General features: G+C 35.3%; 1 protein-coding gene across 2 annotated transcripts in view; it reads left to right on the top strand.

The window, feature by feature from the left end:
- Positions 1 to 20,317, top strand: part of NMNAT3 (nicotinamide nucleotide adenylyltransferase 3) — a 151,269-nt gene that overhangs the window by 105,407 nt on the left and 25,545 nt on the right. The window lies entirely within an intron of this gene.

Genomic DNA, 20,317 nt, shown 5'->3' with positions numbered 1-20,317 from the left:
ACTCCTTCCAGTTACAGAATATATACATTTTCAAAGAATATATCAATTTGCCAAACTATAAATCCATAGCACTGCTACCAGTCAAGCTGGATAAATATTGTCTAAGAGAATCACTATGAAATATCTCAATATAAAAATGGAGGTGAATAAAATAAGTTTCTAATGGATCCAACAAAAAGTGAAGGCTATCTCATATTTCATGTTTGACCTGGAACAATTTTTTTAATACTGAGAGAATAGAACTCTCTTCACTGCATTTTATCATTTAGCATTCACATCCTCATTATAGCAGCAATATCAGCCTAAAAACATCAAAATGTACACAAAATAAAGGTAGGCACTATTTCAAAATATTTTTAAAGAAGCTCTTAAAACTCTTTAGAGATTCTTATGGTTTCACAGACCATAGTTTGCAATGCCTACCCAAGCCTAATATACTTTCCTGACTCTAAACTAAGAGTTTTCAAATGTGTTTTATGTCATGGATCCCACTGACATTCTGGTAAGGTATGCCTTTTCAATATATTTTTAATTATATGAAATAAAACATATTGATTGACAAAGGAAACCAATTATATTGAAATGAAATTACCAAAAAAAAAATTTTTTAAGTTTACAAATCCTAGGTTAAGAACCTTTGCTTTAATTTGAGTTCCCTGGTTCGTTAAAACTTGGCTGATAAAGATTCCACATCTTTTTTATTGAGTGCTGTACTTAACTATAGGGGTCTGTTTTTACTAGCAAGAGGGAATGAATTATTCTTTACTTAAGGTACATATTCTTTGGATTGTGTGAGATATGGTGTATGTGTGTGGCATCTATGATGAATTACCACAGAAATGGATTCATACCCATTAACAGTTATCACAGGCCATGAAATATGAGGACATCTCTAGACTATTTTTATATTACTAAGGAAAACAGTGATACTTAATGAGTGCAATATGGATATAAAAAGTATTATTTGTGAAAAAAAATTATCTCTAAGATAAATGCAAATTAAAACTATGAGATTTCACCTAATGTACATAAAATCAGACAAAAAAGGATAGCAATGGGAGTTGCTGTGGTGATGGAAAGGGAATTACTTGCGTTAATAGTGGAACTCTATATGGTTCCATCCATTCTGAAAAACAATTTAACCCTAAAATGTCACTAATTTGTTCATCTTCTTTGACCTATTAGGCTTCCTCCTTAAAGAGCTCAAAGAAGGAAGAAAAGGACCCACACACAACAATATGTATATTGCTTTTTGTAGTCTCAAAGAACTGGAAATTTAGGAGTGTCCATCAGTTGGGGGATTATTAAACAAATTATTGTATTAAATCTGGGAAAACATTTATGAACTGATTTCAAAATGAAGTAAGCAAAAATAGAAGACCAATTTATATAATAATAGAATTGTAAAGACCAATCATATTTTCAAGTCACTGGTAATGAAATACTCTACCCTATCCTAACAGAAAGATAATGGACTTATGATGCACAATTAGAAATTCATTTTCTGCCAAATGGCAGAAAAGTCCAGTGTGGGGAATTTGTTTTGCTTGATTGTATATAGCTTGATTGTATAAAGGGGGGGGTTTCCCCCTTTAAATATAGGGAAAGGGGAGAATAGAGAAATGTAATTATAGATAGATTTAGCAAAATAAAAACAAAGAATAAGAAAAAGTCATTGAAGCATTTTAAATGCATGGGAAATGTTAGATTTTAAAGGTCAATAGAAAACAAACCACCAGGACAGCTTTGAAAATAATATATTTATTACATTAAAAAAATAAGCAAGCTATATGTGATAGGTTTTTGGCTACAGGCAGAATTCTTTTTCTGTTATATATATATATATGGAAATATTCAGCTTATTTAGTGTTGGTTAAGTTCAAATATTGTAAAAAAAAAAAAAAAAAGGAACAAAAGAGTGAGTATACATAAAAAATGAAAGTAGACACTGTAGACCATTATTTCTAAGAAGATATTTTAGTCATAAGCACTATCATTGTCAAAGAATTGAGGGTTTTTGGTTTTGTTTTTTAGGATAAAGGAGACCTGAATATGATTACAGATAGAGAGGAAGGGAACAGTGAAGTAAGAAGTTATACCTGGTGGAAAAAGTGGACAGAATTGATGGCACAAGCAAAGAGAGGATGGGACTAAAGTCACAGGTCTCAGAGTGGTTAGCTCTGGAAAGGAAGAATGGAAATTATTCCTCTAAACAGTATGAAAAGAAAGTGGCAGCTAGGTGACTTAGTGAGTAGAACACCAGGTCTGGAGTCAGGAAGATTCATCTTCCTGAGTTCAAATCTGACCTCAGACACTTGTTAACTGTGTGACCCTAGACAAATCACTTCATCCTAATTTGCTTCAGTTTCCTCATCTATAATAAGCTGGAGAAGGAAATGGGAAACTATTCCAGCATTTTTGTCAAGAAAACCCTAAATAGGGTCATAAAGAGTTGGACATGACTGTAAAATAAACAAAAAATGTGTAAAGATAGATGTGAATAAGTGTCATTAAGAGATAGAAGAGAGTAGAGGTAAAAGAGCTCACTCCAGATGTCCTCAATCTTCTTAGTGAAATATAAAATAAAGTTACCTGCTGAGAATGAGAGAAGAAATAGAATTGGATCCTTGCTCTGTCCTGGACTTCCTGCTGCTATTTCCTTGGCCACTTGGGCTTTAACTGACCTCAGTATAATAAGTGAGCCCCAGGGAATATTCTGTTCATTTCACCTTCCTTGGATTGACCTCCAATTTAAGAAGTTGCAAATGCTTGGCTTCTAAGGAAATGTAACATTCCATATTGTAGCGATTAAATCAGTTTTATTTAGTATTCCTATATCTCTACGAAAAAGTAAGAAAACAAATTTTTCTGATATTTTTTTATTATCACTCCACAATACTTTATGAGACTATTTTCTAACTAGCCTGCCCCATATACTGTTGGTGCTGTAGAATGAATTGCATCATAAAGATAACAATACAATCTAAAGCTATCCTTTTCTTCCTTTGGCCACCTCCAGAAAAAGAAAAAAAGATGTTTTATTGCTTCCAATTTTTTTCCTCTAAGTGTTGAAGTTGAAATTGAAAAGTATTTATTGTAATAACATTTAAAGTAACAATTTTCTTTGGTGAAAGAAAATGTGTACTCCCTCGTGTCTGATCAGTGTCCAACATGATGAATTTCATAGTAGCTTCTACTGTGACTTTAACTTTGATTTTCCATTACAAAATGTATGTTGAGAGAATTAAATACCTTATGATAAGGTGATGCAATATAATCTAGACATAAGGTTGAAGAGTAAGCTATAATAATTCCATTTAAGACTACAACAGTGCCAACTTCTATGCTTCTGAGCTTTAGAGGATACCAGGGTACCTAGAATAAATATTCTGTAAACTCAGTATATTATTTTAATATTGGACTAGCCCAGAAAGTTTTTTAATCAAATAGAGCCATTTAATATATATTCATGGGTAATTTGTCAGGCTATTCTGAAGCACTAGTCATTTACACATTTCTAATTTAAATGACTTTTTTTCTGGAGGAGACAGATTAGAAACATTGAATCAATGATGTTCAAATTCTAGCAGTCATTCTAAACCATTTCCTTTTTTTCCATGTAGATAGAGAGCTTGAGGATTTGGAAGCATAATTATTTTATCTGAAATTCCTTAGAGTGTCAATTTTAACTAACAACAAGCCAACATTTTTCTTACCTTTATAGTTCTACCCTGATGAGTTACCAATTAAAGTAAGTCATAAGATTTAGGGCTGGAAGGGACCTTAGAGATCCCTTCATTCTCATTTTGCAGATGAAAATCTTAATCCCAGAAAGGTAGGGTGACTTGTCCAAGCTCTTACAAGTGTAATAAATAAAAGATTTTAAGAAAATTTTAGGAAAATATGTTTTTTATGCCTCATGCAGTAATACTTTCCTATAATACTGCTCTCAGGTTACATGTTTGGGGACTATTCAATATTTAAGTGTTTTATAACAAGGTCCTTAGCTTCTTCTTTTGGATCCCATTCAATTCTAACCCCTGCTCTCTTATTACAAATTCTTCTTTATCCTGAATCTCTTAGTTCACATTCTCTCCCTCTTCTTGCATTTGTAGAAACTTGCACAAGAAAACTTGCACAAATCTCCAAAAAATAATGCTTCCCTATCATCCCCAGGACTAAGGCTCTTCCCTCATCCTTTCCCAGCTTTTAACCCCAAATTACTGGTTCAGGAGGAAGAGTCAAATTTCTTTCTCCTCATCTCACTTGCATGTTGTTGCTTTATCAACTTATTCATTAAACCCTCCTTTTAGCTTATTCTATGTTCTTCTCCCATCTCAATCCTCTACACATCTCCAGCACATTCTCCTTCTTTTATCAAGGTATTCAGTAGACCCACATTCTTACTCTTCTGCTAACTCTAACATTCATAATTGATGACTTCATGAATAACTCTTAAAATCCAAAATGCCAAACCCCTCTCTCCAGTCACAACTCCCTGGCCTTAAATTTCTCCTCATTATAACCTCCAGTCTCTGTACTTGTCCTTGTTCTTACAGTCTACCACCCCTACCTACTGTGGCCTTCCTTCATAAACTTGATCCTTTCAGCTTTCCAATTGAACCAATCTGAGTCTACATTATCAGCCCTTGAATACCCTGCCTTCTTGTCGGTTCTTGTCTTGCCAACATCAACTCTGGATTATCTTCACCATTTACATTCTCTGCTCCAACCAGTGTGCTCCTTCTTGGAGAAAGTCATATTACAGTGCTACCTGAGTCCATTACAAATTCATAATATCTGATATTAACTGCATTATCATTGCTGTATGACAAGCCTTTTATTTCTCTCTGGTAGAATCTATTCCATTATCTCCTTTCTCCTCCAACCATTTCTCTATACCTCTTATACTTCAAATAAGAGAAACTTAATGATATTATTTTGGTCTTCTTTGAGAAGGAAGGACAACAGCCAACCAAGTAACCAAAACGGAGGCCATTGTGTCATAAGTTCTTTCTTCCCTACCCTGCTGCCCTCCTCCAGTCTCCTCTTCAGTCACTTCTCCTTTACTAAAGTCTTTAGCAAAAAGATATTTGTACTTTTTTTGCATTAGCTAACACATCTTTTTTATGTTTTGATTCTGCCTTTTTCTGTCTCCTTCCACTTATCAGCTTTCTCTTCAATCTCTTTATCCACTGATTCATGCTTGTCCATCTACAAACATGCTCACATATCTAATATTATGTTACTAAGAACCAGACATTTCTTAGGCCAAGGTTTACTGACTTTATCAATAGAATACAGTTACTTGTGGTAGAGAAGGAGCCAAAATTCAGGTTACCTAGACTCATTTTTGAGAAATGAGCGAACTAAATTTTTGAGTAATTCTTTAGGAACTGTAAATTGGTCTTATGTTAATCATTCATGGTGCAGCATCTGGAAAACTGGCCTCAAAGCCAGGAAAAGCCAAAGTCTTTTCGGTCCCACCTTTAATATATTTTGATTTTGTGATCCTGGGTAATTCAGGAGTACAGGCAGCTTAATAAAATTTTTAAGTTGCAGCAAAGTTGCTGACTTGTATTGGTAAAAGTAGCTTCCTTACATGAGAGTTCCCTATATCAATAAAATAAAAGCCCAATCCTTATCCCTATCCTGTATAAATGGGGAAAATCTTCTTCTATCACTGAATTCAACAACTCAATACAATAAACATTAATAACAAGCAATAAACAATAAATATCAGGGATTATTACTTTTAAGGCACTAGGGTCTGAGGTAAAAATATAAAATAATACGCAGTCTCTGACCCCTAAAAGAACTTGCAATCCAGTCTAACATCTATATACAAAAGGTAGTAAGTATGGAGGAAAGGTCAAAAGTTTGGACAGAAATTCAGTGAGAGATCACTGTCCTAGCAGGTACGAAGCAGGGAAAGCTTTATTCACTGGCTTTAGGAAGACTAAAAATCTTCTTTTGAATCAATGCTTATGATTGGAGTCATCATTTTAACTCCTTTTCCTCTCTTGTGGAGATCTTTATGAAGTAGTCCCTAGGCTATGTACTTGGCCCAGAGGGGCAGCCCCAAAGGAAGATATGAGACTGAAAGACAAGAGCATTAGAGAAAGGATCTTATTCAAACACAACTGTGCAATAGGAGTGCTGACTTGAATAAAATAAACACTATCTGGGTACTAGAGAAGAGAGGCTTTAACTCACCATGAGCTAACAGGGAGTTAAAAACAGACCTGTTTGATCAATACCAGATGAGAGCATTCCTATAGGCTCCTAAAAGAGTTCTTATTGTGTGAGAACAGGAACTGTAGAACCCAGATGGGCTTAAAAGATTTCTTCTGAAAATAGAGGTACTGATTACTAGGGAATATTCAAAGGCTCCAGTAGTAGATGCCTAGATGTTAGAACACTAGCCCCTTAAGGCTAGATGGCAAAAATTTGCTAGTGAATGGAAAAACCTTAAAAGGTTTTGATAAAAGTTTTAAATTAGCCTCACATAACATATACCATTGAAATTAATATAATATGGGTTCATAATCCATAAATGTGTGTCATACTCTTACATTATTTTTCATATTGATGGAATTCATACCTTTTGGCATTAAAACAAAGTTTTTTGTCATGATTTTTGGAGTTGGTCCTTCTATAAATCAATGAAAAATCACATATCATACTCATATTTATATTAAAATTATCATGTCCTCCACCACCATGACCTTTTGCTATGTATCAGCTTTGATTACTAACTGGTCTAGAAATAGTCCCCATGCCCTATTTTACATAACCACCAATATTAGCACCAAGTATATAATCTTGATGACCCATGCAGTGCAATTGAAGAATTAAAGGATTTACTAACTGATTATTCAGCAACATTTCGTCTTACTGAGTAGAAAAGGAAGCTAAACTGTTTTAATTTTGCCCATAAAATTATGTTCTGTGTTTAGCTGAAGCATTTAACTTAGTGTTGACCTATTTTCCAGAATCCAGTGGCAAATCTTAGGCTGTATCCTTCAGTATAATAATAAATGTATTAAAATTTTTTATTGAAAAATTAAAAGGATGTTAAGACATCTAAGTTCATTGAATGGCTTAAGGTATAAAATTAGATCTCAACCGAATTTAAAAAATAAATCACCCAATGGAGGACATTAACTATTAATAAAATGTTTTCACTCAGATCTATATAATTTACTTGTCTTCATATCATATTTAATGGAAATAGCGATGTTTCATGATAGGAAAATATCCTGTCTTAAATCAATATGGTCATTATATTTTTAGGAGTGATCAGGAGTGGTTAGGGAGAGGGAAATGATTCAACAATAGTCAACAAGAATTACTAAGTGCTTACTATTTACTAAGCATAGAAAAATGATTAAATACCTGAAAAGCTACTTGTCTCATAGAACTGATGTACAGAAATTATAGGTATAGATGATCTCTAGATTAAACCTTGTTTCCAATAAACCTTCTATTAACCTAGTTCAGATGATTTTTGAAGTTTCTAGCTTTTCTGGGTTAAGCTCTCGGGCAAACGGAGGAATATGTATTTTCCAAAATACTCCCATATTGAATTGGATAGTTATTTGAATCCATAGTTGAATGATCCAGAACTGAATTCATTTAATCTTCCCTTTATAATAATGTTATCCTTAAAAGCAAAACTGCAAAGCAGTAGTACATACACTGAATATAATTATACCACCTTCTTCTTCCTCTCTTCATTCTATGTATCATTAGACTAAAGGCAAACAGCAGAAAGTAGCAACAATAGGACTGATGAGCTCAGTGGGAGTTTAGAGAGTTGTGAGAATCCCCTTCTGATTGGTGCAGGGTCCTTCATGAAAGAGTTCACGAACGCGAAATATTGAATGGCAAAAGGGAAGTTTATTGTTGGATGAGAAGTCAGCTTTGCTAAGACTGACTTCCTAGTGGCTAAGTCCTATTAGGGAAACGGAGAATGGCACTGAGAAGAGAATGTCTTCACAGCAGGCAGGAGTCCGTCCCGGCAGTTATGCCAAAGAGGCAAAGCATGCTACTTTGGACATTCTGCAAAGAAGTGAGCAGAAACTTATTTTATGAGATCTTGACGGTGAGGACTCTGGGGGTGTGAGCTGATTAGACCAGGATCTCCCAACTGAATGAAATTGCTCTGAAGACTTTTTCAGTCTGAATTTGAATGGGGATTCAGCTATCAGTGTGTGTGTGTGTGTGTGTGTGTGTGTGTGTGTGTGTGTGTGTGTGTGTGTGCGCGCGCGCACACACACGCATGCACACGCAGAGGGGGGTGATTTGCCTTAAAAAAATGCCAGCCAGGAGGATATGCTCTCTCTCATAGACTCTCTGGAGTCTGGGAGGTCAGGAATCAAAGGGAACAGAATTTCAGAGATTTAATTTCACAGATCAAAAGGGGACAGTTTTTTTTGTTTTGTTTTTGTTTTTGTTTTTGTTTTTTTAAACAGAGTTTACCTACATCAGGACTAAAGACTAAACAACTGAGTAGCCCATGGGAGGAACGGTCAGCTTTTGAAAATAAAGAGGCCCTATGATTTAGATGTTTTCAAAAGTAGAAGATTTAAGTTGAAGGGGAGTAAGTATTATATATAAAATGGAGGAAAGAAGAGCTAAATGATCAAAAAGGAAACTGGAACCCTGAAGCATCATTATAAGGTTTTAATATATTAGGGGAATTTAATATCTAAATGAATTTGAAATCATTTCATCTGTAGCCTATGCCTCCCAACCTTGGATTCTCATTAGGTATTTTGTTTATTGTAACAAATTGTTCAAGTGGCTTAAGCCCCTTTGCCAGTTTAGCTGGGTACATCCAAATTTACCTGAACTCAGTTTACTTCTTACTAACTGACCACGAGCATGCAATTTAAAAGTAAAATATTTAACTGGGATCAAAACAATTAGCAAACAAAGGGAGAAAGCTTCACATGTTCCCAAGGTTTAGTGCAGTTGTTTTTTCCATCATGTCTGTGTCTGACTTTTAGTAATCCATTTGGGGTTTTCTTGGCAAAGTATTAAGTATTAATCTCTGCCTTTCCTTCCATCCCACCCACACCAGTCCTCTAACTTTTTAGAGGAGACAAAGAAAACAATTGCCTTAGGGATAGAGATGACTGTAAAACTCTCTAGGATGGTTATGACTGAGGTTCCAGCTCTATTCACTGGTGCCCTGAATACCCATTCCTAGTATCTCTCAGTGACTATCTCTACACAAGTTGAATATCTCCTCTACTTGCTCTTTGGCAAGTCTCTGGATTCTGAGGATTAGGCCAGAATTTCTAGGCTGATGGCTGGTAACATTGGCAGATTTCACAAAGCTATCAAATTCTCCAGCCCTAAAGTCTCCTCACACCAGCCTCTGCATTTCCTGATACAATTTCCATTCTTCAAAGGCATTAAATCCCTTGGAACATCAAGTCCTGGGAAACACTATGGAGGAAGTGACTTCTCTCTGGTGAAATGTCAAACCTCAATTAAGCCATTTCTCTCTAATAGTTAACTCTCTAATATGTAGCAGTGAAACAACAAATATTCATTAAAGATGTGAGATATATAGAACACTAATGTAAGCCCTGAAAGAAATTCAGAGTTTAAATAAAATGTGGGTTTTTTCCTTCATAGAGATTATAGCTTAAGTAATAAAGACTGTTTAATAATGTAAAAAGCACAAGGATTTTAAATTGCCCAAAGCCAAATGATTGAGAGGAGAAACACAAAATTGTTTGTAACAGGAGAAATAGCAAAGAATACTAAAGATCCTTCTATGAAAGATCAAAAAAAAGGAAGTTTAAAATTATTAAATAAGAGCAAAATCTGTTGATTCTTTGCCAAGTCTTCAGAAACTGCACACAAAAGAAACAAGACATTTGGAAATGAAAGAAAGAAATACCTCATACAGAAGATGACATGTACATTAAAAAAAATTTTTTTCAGAGACCTGAGGAGCCTTTATATTCTGTATGTAGTATCTAAGTTAATTCAAAGAAGAAAAAAAATCCATGTGCAGAGAAAAATGAGAAAAACCAAAGGAAAATCAGCACAGAAGAGAAACAATTTCAGAGGGCACTGAGGAGTATTTGAAAGGACCTCACAGAATGAATAACTTGAATGGAACTAAGCTCTGGTTCTGTTAGGACTAATTGTTGTTCTAGGCAGTTTATATTTTACTTCAAGTATAATTGATAGAAACTGAATCTGTTTTTCATCTTGCACCCTATCTTGGTGGTACAGAGCCAAGTATGAAACTCTTTTTGTAATTGATGGAAACTTCATACTAGCATTAGTCCAAGGGGATGTAGAGCAGGACAAGAAATGAGCTGTTTAATTATTTTTAAGTTTTATTCATGACTTTAGGCTTGTTTGTTTGGTGATTTTTTTTTATTCCCTTAGTCACAGACTGTCCCTGATTTCTGGAATACATTTCATATTCTTCTTCTAGAATCCCAACCTTCTTTCAAATTCCATATCAAATGCCACCTCCTGAACAAAGCTTTTCCTGATACCTGTAGCTCTTTGTCTTCCAATGCTCTCTACTACCAAGATTGTTTTATATCCACATTGTATATTTTAGGTATCTGCAAAATATTATTTCCCCAATAACAGTTCCCAATATATATTTCCCCAATATAAGTCCCTTCACTTAGGCTTTGTTTTTATTTTTTTATGCTCAAAACCTAGCATTGTGCTTGGCAACTAATAGGTGTTTAATAAATGTTTTATTGACTGATTCTGCAGTCTAAAATTGGGCATTGAATTTAAGTTGGATATAGCAGTCTTTGAATATTGTTTTTGTTTCTGATACTGTAATCATTATCTAGTCATTATCCTAGCTCACCTTCACTCTGTGTTAGTTCATATAAATCAAATTCCTCATATTTTCCTTTTTCATCGCATAATAAAATTTTTTCATTAATATAACACAGTTTGCTCATCCATTCCCCAACAAATACATAGTTACTTTGCTTCTATTTTTTGTCCCCATAAAAAATTAGGCCAGCTAATTGGTTTAGAAAATGTGTGTTTTTGGCTCGAGAAATGTAAAACTTTGTATATAAATCTACCAAAGAAAATTAAAATAGAAAAATATGCACAATTGGAACAGAACTATCAAATATCAACTAGATTCCTTTCATTCATATTTGGTTTTCGAGCCAAGTTTATTTTAACAATAATACTGATGATGATAATATTAGTGTTTACATAGTGATTTAAAGTATGCAACATCTTTACAAATACTATCTATCTAGTTTTATCCTTAAAACAATCCTCTGAGCTGAGTGCTATTATCACCATTATATAAAGGACCGAATTGAGGCAGACAGAGGATAAATGACTCATCCGGAATCATACAACTAGTGTATATCTAAGAATGAATTTGAACTTGGGTTTTCCTGATTCCAGGTATAATCCTTCCATCCATTATGGCACCTAGCTTCCTTGTTACAACTATGGACTTCTTTATTTAATGGCATAGTCTCTTTATTAGCTTACTTATGGTACCAACTGATTCATTTATTTTCGAATAGATTTTGGTCTCCGTGGTCCCATCTCCTAGAGTACTATGAAGGGAAGTTGGTCAGGATGGAAGAAGATAAAGAAAGGGACCAAAATAGAAAGCCATCTCATTGAACATTCTAGGGAATTTATCTTTCCTAGCAGGAAAGAGCTGTGTGGATAGGATTGTGTAATCAGAAAAAGAGAACTGAGCTATTTTGAATTGATACCCATTATTAATGTTTTGTCTTTGTCTTGCTGGCCCTCATTTGCTTCATTCAAACCAGAATACATTTAATTGGCTTTCTGCTGTTCGCCTAATACTCATCACTGATTTCTGGGGTGCTCTCTATTTAATATATAATTTCAGTGCCACATTTAATGTTGAAGTCTTTTTTTGCCATGGTCTACAGAAGCAATCCTAGGATCATACCATAGATTTCGTGTTTTTCTTCTCAGTCAGATGTAGCAGCTGAAGTTGAGAGAGCCAGGTGTCTGGCCCAAGATCACACAGAAAGCTAGTGAAAGAGCTAGAACTTGCAAACTCTAAGATCTTCACCCTGTTTGTTTTTCCTTTGAATGTCTCCCTTCCATTCCTGTATATCCATAGCTATAGTTTTTCTCTTGCTTGAATCTGCTATCACAGCCAGATTACCAGAGGATTCTCTTATTGGCCTTCCTGCTCCCCATTTTGCCCTTTTCTAATCCATCCTTTTCCATGCTGATGAATTAGTCTTAAAACACTTAAGTACTTAAAATACTTCTTTCATCATGTCATTTTATCCCTGCTTTGTGGAGCTCACAATCTAGTAGAGAAGGTACCACCATACCTATGCAGTATATTGCAGTACCCCTGAATCATTGTAGATTAAAATACAATGAGAATTACAATATCTAAGTCTGGCAAGATCATTTCTGAATCAAGGTGTTAAGGGGAAAGTTTCATGAAAGAGATAGCATTTGAACTGGCCTTAAAGGTTAAGATTTCAAAAGTTAGCCTTAGGGAGCAGCAAGGTGATTCAGTGGATGGAGCACTGGCTCTGGGGTCAAGAAGACAGCCCCAGTTCAAATCCTGCCTCAGACGCTTACTTTTTGTGATCAGGGCAAGTCACTTAATCCCAATTGCTTCCAAAAACAAAAAGTCTTGGGAATGGAGGAGTATTCTAGTTATAGAGTACAGCTAAAGTCATAGAAGTGAGAAAGCATTAGATATATACAGCAAACTGAGAGTGCCAATGGGATAAAGTTCCTGTTTCTTAAATGAGCCCATTTAAGGGCTCATCTATCTTGCAAAAAATAAGTTGTCCCTTTGTGGTTCTCCTCTTTAGAGCTGCACTCTGCTTTGTTCCCTTTCATCCCTTCCACCCGACCTTTCACTCTCCTGGAACGTATGGTCCATTTCAAATTCTAACTCATTCACAGAGCTTTCCTTAATTAAACAAATCCATGATTAAACAAATCTGTGATGATCTCTGCCAGGTACAGTACCCTATGTTTCTTTGTATTACTCTCATGTAACACCCAGCATGATGCTTTATTAAGAATAGGCAATTAGTAACTACACTGGCTGCTTGATTAGCCACTGTTCCTGTACTTAAGTTGTCAACTCTTGAACAATCCATTAAGACAGGAATTTAAGGATCAAAATCAAAAATTAATATTATATCCTACATAAAGAATAAATCCCTATTTTAATCTTCCTAAATATGAAGTCTCAATCCATATTTTTATCTCTTTTACTTAGAAAATTATAATGGTAGAGTGTAATCAGAGTGACTAATATTCAACCTTTAGTCCTTGAGCCACTTATTATTCTCTCACATATAACTTATGGCCATTCAAGATCTCTATATTAGAATATGGTATTACATTAGATTCTACAGTATATACAGTAGTAATGTGGATTTCTTTGTTAATGGTGATTGCAAAAGCAGTTCCAAAATCACTTAACTATGAGGACCACTGATCAAAGTCATTTAAAATCTGGCAAAGCCTCATTAATTCACATTAATAACTGGGCAACACATTACAGATTACCAGACTTTGAACATTAGACTACATTATAATACAAAATATAAAAGCAGTAACATTACAAAACATTTTTCTCAATTGTTTTGACAAGTGTAGTTTTGTTTTAAATATTTATAGTAATTTGTAATAATAGGGTGATATAAATGTGCTGAGGCATACTTTGTGAAAATAATGAAATCTTTATAGTCCAAAATGTTATTAAGCCATTGCCTCAGAGGAGTATGAGACTGTAAAAATGTTTTTGAACACTAAAAGAATCCTTTTAAAGTGCTGGCAGAGATCAATCAATTTGTTCAAGTTTCTAGAAGCCGATCCTAGCTTTATCCCAAGTAATTTTATAGGGAGATTCGGGGCTCTGAATTAATCAAGCAAGCAAGTAATATTTATGCTATGCTAGGTTCTGGGGACACAAAGTAAAAAATGACAGTCCCTGCCCTCAAGGAATTTACATTTGTCCTATCAGACTCAATATATAGAAAGATATAGTATTTATACAAAAAAAAAAATTTCAAGTAATTACATTAACAAACACTGCAGGTGATTTTGGGAAGGAGGACAGTAGCAGCTGAACTGAATAGAAAAAATTTAATATAGGAAATAGTGTTTGAGCTGCAAATTTACTGAAATAATGGATTGTAAGGGGCAGAGACAAGGGGCAAGTGTATTCCAAGGATAGGGGACTATTGGCTAAAAAAAAAATGTACCAGAGGGTAAAAGAAGTCAGTTTGGAAGAACTGTAAAATGAAAGAATCATGTATAAAAAAGCTGGAAAAGCAGTTAGGAAAGTGTTTAACCCGATAGACAAATTTCTGTTTGATTCTGAAGGTAATAGGGAGCCACTGGAATTCACTGAATAGAGAGAGATATGACAATTATACTTGAACTCTATGGAGAACTCATAAAATTGATTGGGACCTCCCTTGATCACTCTCCTTTACATGTATGTAAATATAGAAATGTATACTAGGCCAATATAGATAGAAGTACAAATAAAGGAAAATGTAACATGCACTCCTGGCAGTTACTATTACTAGTCTGCCCTAGGCCCAACAGAGTACATTTGACCACTGACCTTTGCAGTGTCAACTCTACCCGGCTCGCCTCCTCTGAGGCCACGATCTCTTGAATCTATAGTTTAATAACCGGTAGCGCACTCAAGAACAGCCACGTGTAATCTTAAAAGCCTTTATTATACCTACTCGCATAATGCCCTGACTCGATGCCCTGACTTGTTGGTTCCCTAGTGAACACCTGGTCTGAAGACCCACATGTTCACTACCAAACTCTTTACCTCTCTAGGCTATCCATCAGCTTGGCTCAGCTACCCCAGGTTAGGGAGCCAGGTTAAAGAGAGTGACTGCTGCCTACAGTGGGCTTATAAAGGGCCTGTGAGGTCACACACACAGCCAACCAGCAAGAGAGCCGTCACCTATTACAAAGCTATCTCAATATGGCCAGGATCCCACCCACAGGGCAGTCCTAATATCCACAGAGAATACTTCTGGGCCACTCAATCTCCTGTTGCGCTGTGGCCGCCCATTTAAAGGGCCCTTACAATTCCCTTCTCTTGTTTTGCGGGAACCGCATCCTTACAGGAAAACTTATTCAGGAACAATTTTTTAGATATAATTCCCCATATCTGACTTGACGTTTATGATCCTTTCTTGCCCAACACTACCATAACACCTTCTTCTCCTGGTCTCCAAAGATCCTAGATCACACCCAGACTGAGTTGAATCATGCTCATTGGTCCATTAGAGAATGATCCCAAATTCACTCTCAACCAATAAAGAAGGCTTTTGATTGCATGATATTTTTTTCCTTATGCTCTGAACCAAAGGAAAGACAAATATAAATAGACAAAATTAATGTTCATATTGCCTTGAAAATATGAATAATACAACAATATTCTGAAAGTACATACTGAGAAACTTGCTCATTACAAGGATCATCAGGGTTTGGAATACAAATTTAGACATTAAGAAGAATCACATATGGAGCTTTCTCTATACATGTCCTGGATCATGTCAAGAAACTGTATTATACAGAGTATCCCAAAAAGTATTAGTGCAGTTTTGTTGCTGTTCAGTCATTTGGTTGTGACTGATTCTTATTTTTATAGCTTTTTATTTACAAGCCATATACATGGGTAATTTTTCAGCATTGATCCCTTGCCAACCTTCTGTTCCAACTTTTCCACTCCTTCCCCCCATCCCCTCCCCTAGATGGTAGGTAGACCAATACCTATTAAATATGTTAAAGTATATGTTAAACACAATATATGTATACATCTGTAATTTTGCTGCACAAGAAAAATTAGACTTAGAAATAAGGTAAAAATAACCTGAGAAGGAAATCAAAAATGCAAGTGGACAAAAACAGAGGGAGTAGAAATGTTATGTTATGGTTCACACTCATTTCCCAGAGTTCTTTCACTGGGTGTAGATGGTTCTCTTCAATATTGAACAATTGGAACTGATTTGGTTCATCTCATTGTTGAAGATGGCCACATCCATCAGAATTGATCCTCATACAATATTGTTGTTGAAGTATACAACGATCTCTTGGTCCTGCTCATTTCACTCAGCATCAGTTCATGTAAGTCTCTCTAAGCCTTTCTGAAGGCTTGATGATCATCCTGCTGATCATTTCTTTACAGAAAAATAATATTCCATAACATTCATTACTGCAATTTACCCAACCATTCTCCAATTGATGGGCATCCACTCAATTTCCAGTTTCTAGCCACTATCAAAAGGGCTGCCACAAACATTCTTGCACATACAGGTCCCTTTCCCCTCTTTAGCATTTCTTTGGGATATAAGCCCAGTAGTAACGCTGCTGTGCAAAGGGTATGCACAGTTTTATAACTTTTTGAGTGTAGTTCCAAATTGCTCTCCAGAATGGTTGGATTCGTTCACAACTCCACCTACAATATATCAGCATCCCAGTTTTCCCACATCCCCTCCAACATTCAGCATTATCTTTTCCTGTCATCCTAGCCAATCTGAGAGGTATGTAGTGTGTAGAGTTGTCTTAATTTGCATTTCTCTGATTAATAATGATTTGGAGCATTTTTTCATATGGCTAGAAATAGTTTCAATTTCTTCGTCTGAGAATTGTCTGTTCATATCCTTTGACTATTTATCAATTGGAAAATGGCTTGATTTCTTATAAATTAGAGTCAATTCTCTATATGTTTTAGAAATGAGGCCTTTATCAGAACCTTTAACTGTAAAAATGTTTTCCCAGTTTATTACTTCCCTTCTGATCTTGTCTGTATTAGTTTCGTTTGTACAAAAACTTTTTAATTTGATATAATCAGAATTTTCAATTTTGTGATCAATAATGATCACATTAGCTCTTTTTTGGTCACAAATTCCTTCCTCCTCAAAGTCTGAGAGGTAGACTATCCTATGTTCTTCTAATTTATTTATAATCTCAGTGAATGACTATGACCCTATTCAGGATTTTCTTAGCAAAGATACCGCAGTGGTTTGCTATTTTCTTCTCCAGTTTATTTTACAGATGAAGAACTAAGGCAAACTTGCCCAGAGTCACATAGCTAGTAAGTGCCCTTAGCCAGATTTGAATTCTTAAAGATAAGTCGTCCTGATTCTAAGCCCTGTGCTTCCTCCATTGCTAGGATAGCAATTGATAGGAGGCTATCTGCCCTAGTTTTAAGCCACCAAAGCTTAAAACTACACTAAGATTTTTGGGGATCCCTGTATAATTGTATGCCATTACTTTTAATTAGCATCTGAAAATAAATCAATCAAACAAACTAGATAGTTCTAACAGAATTATTTAAAAAGATTGGAACTAGCCTCTAAAACTTGGATTACCATTCTCTTGGGGAAAGACTTGAGACTAAAACCCTGATATATATTCCTAGGAGTGTGTCTTTAATTGAATAGTTGAGGTCAGAAAGGCTGCCTGGCTCTGCTGGGTCTAGAACTGTTAATCTATTGGGAAATATTAGGAAAGTCACTTCTCAAGAACTAACAAGGGGGGAAAAAAGGATAATAAATCTGAAACTTAAAACCCTCAATTTATAGAGTAGAAAACTGAGGCGTCCAGCCTTTCATTTAATACATGAACTAACCAAAAACTTTATGCCTAACATGATTGGCTCTCCTGTTTCTCAAAAAGACAGAAAATTCTAAAAAAAAAAAAAAAAAAAAAAAAAAAAGTTGTGACAAAGAGTGAACAATGCCACATCTCTAGACCAAAAAGGAGAAATTAGAGTTAATGCAACTAGCTGGTTTGCTGGAACAGCTTATTGAATTGTTACTGCATTTTGACAAGGGATAAGAAGGAGAGGAAGAGGGTGGGTGGTAAAGAAGTTAAGCTTCATGAGGGCCATTGACTAAACTAAGAGAGAGGCTTATGCCTTAGGAACAAACAGGATTCAAAAAATCTAGATCCCGGGATTCTTACTGAGATTTTGGAAAACTTTTGGCAGAAACACATTTATTGTAGGACCTATATAGCTAGAAGGGACATAAGAGGTAATCTAATTCAAATCACAACTAGTAAACTGAAGCCCATTAGGTATCTAATACTGTTAATGTGAATTTAAAATATGTACATACCCATTGTCTAAATTTTTATCATCACCGGGCAATCTGTTGCTTCCCTATCCATGTTAATAAGAAGTGATATAGAGTCTTTCTTGATTTACTATTTCATGATTTTCTTTTTGTGTGTGCTTGGCTCATTTATTTTTACTGATTTATCTCATCTCAATGCTCTAACAGTAATCATTGCTTTTTCAGTATGCAAACCAATTCAGAAAGATTAACTAAATCATCAGATGTAGTGTCTTTGTAGAAAGAAATGACAGAAAACAAAAAAAAAAATGGGTATTAAGAGATTTCATATATACAGAATTATTACATATTGGTATCTTTAAAGGTCTGGTTCAGTTGCCCCAGATTTTCCATGAAATCTTTCTTTAATCTCCTATAAATGATGAAATACTCTTTGAAACTCTTATATGCTTTATTTGTGCCCCTTTTATATACTACATTCTTTTTATTTTTCATTTTTGTCTACATGTACTATCCCTCATATAAGCCTCCTTAAGCACAGGGTCCATGCCTTATTTCATCTTGTTATCACAAGAACTTTGCACAATGCTTTGTGCAGACTAAGCATTTGTTGAATTTCTCAATTAAGAGCCCAGTTCTAGGTTTTCAACTAAGCTCTTTGAAAACTACATCCCTTTCATTTTAGTGCCTTTTTAACTTTTTTTTTAGCAATTTAGATGGTACCAAGTTTAAGAAGATTGTTTATTATTCTGTTATGATTTAAAATAAACTAATTTTTGGTCAGCTTCCTTTTTTTTCTTTAAACAAGCTTTAATACAATTGCCTTCTCTACAAAAGAATGAGTAAATAAGCCAGCATCTCCTCCAATAGAGGCCCATCAAGGAAATCCCGTGAATGCATCTAACCAACAAACCCTCATTTAAAAATACACTAACAAGACCAACTGACTGAATTCAACATAGATTTTTAGGCTCTCTCACATGTGATTTATAGCCTAGGACCTTGATCCGAGCCCTGGTTCTACCCTTTGATCCCTGTGGTTGTCTTATTGTCTGTCCAGAGGCTTTACCAAATTACCTGGACTCTTGGTCTCCTCTGAGAAGGATACTTAAGGACAGAAAGGCTACCTGTGTCTAGAACTATTGTTCTACTGGGAAAGTCTCTGAGGATATAAGTTACATGGATAGATGTGTCATTTGCCTCTCACCTTTTGTACCATTTTGACTGGCCATGGGGATCATAGGATAATAAAATCTATTCTAACCTTTTTTAATTTTATATACAGAATCTTGTACTGATGCTCTCATACTTCCCAGTTCCCTAATTCCTCAATCCTTAAATTCCATGGCATAATTCTTCATTCCACTTCAGCTCTATATAGAAATGTCACCCATTGGATCTCAACATTATTAACAAGTGTTCCATTTCTTGAATTGAAAAAATTTGTATTCTTCTATCTAACCATAACCCCCTACCATTCCATCTCTTTCTAACCCTCCTAAACCTATTCTTTGTTCTCACTAGGACTGATAATCCCTCTGCTCTACCAATCCCTCCACCCTCTAGTCCCTCTACTAAAGCTGTTAGTCATAACGGTCTTTGACTTTACTTTCTTCCCTTTCTAATCCCAACTGTACAGTTGGCCATTTTATCCCTAAAAGGTCTTCTGCTCACTAATTACCTCATTGCTTTTCTCTTATCATCATCATCTTTTCCCAAACTTCATCTCTGGATTGCTCCACAATCTCCTTTCTTGCTCATAAGCTGGAACCCAGAAAAAAAAAATAAATAAACACAAAAGCATGTTGACTAGGTTCCTTATTAATTAATGTTATTCAACTTCAACTGGGTCCTTCCTGCAGTGAAGGGACTCATTCCTCTCCAGACCATTCACACATCTTCTTCCTTTAACCATCCCTCACCTGAGATCTATTAACTTTACTATGAAAAGTGAGGCTATTTACTTTACCTGTACTTTACTGAGAAAAGTGGGATCATTTTACATGAGCTCCATTTTCTCTCCTCAACATCTCTAACTCTCTTAGAATCATCATTCATTCTCCTCTTTTCCTCCAGCCTCTAAAAATGAGGAAACCTTCCTTTTTTCCAAGGCCAGCCTTTCTATGTGTGCTCTTGATGCCATTTTTCCCCCATCAGAATAAAACCTCAAACATCCTCTCTCTTTAATCTCCAACCTCCCCCATCACCGC

This window comes from Sminthopsis crassicaudata, chromosome 3 (genome assembly GCF_048593235.1).
Source record: "Sminthopsis crassicaudata isolate SCR6 chromosome 3, ASM4859323v1, whole genome shotgun sequence".
NCBI classification, from domain to species: Eukaryota; Metazoa; Chordata; class Mammalia; order Dasyuromorphia; family Dasyuridae; genus Sminthopsis; species Sminthopsis crassicaudata.
The sequence above is the reverse complement of the archived record's forward strand: the minus strand, read 5'-3'. Positions and strand labels throughout refer to the sequence as shown.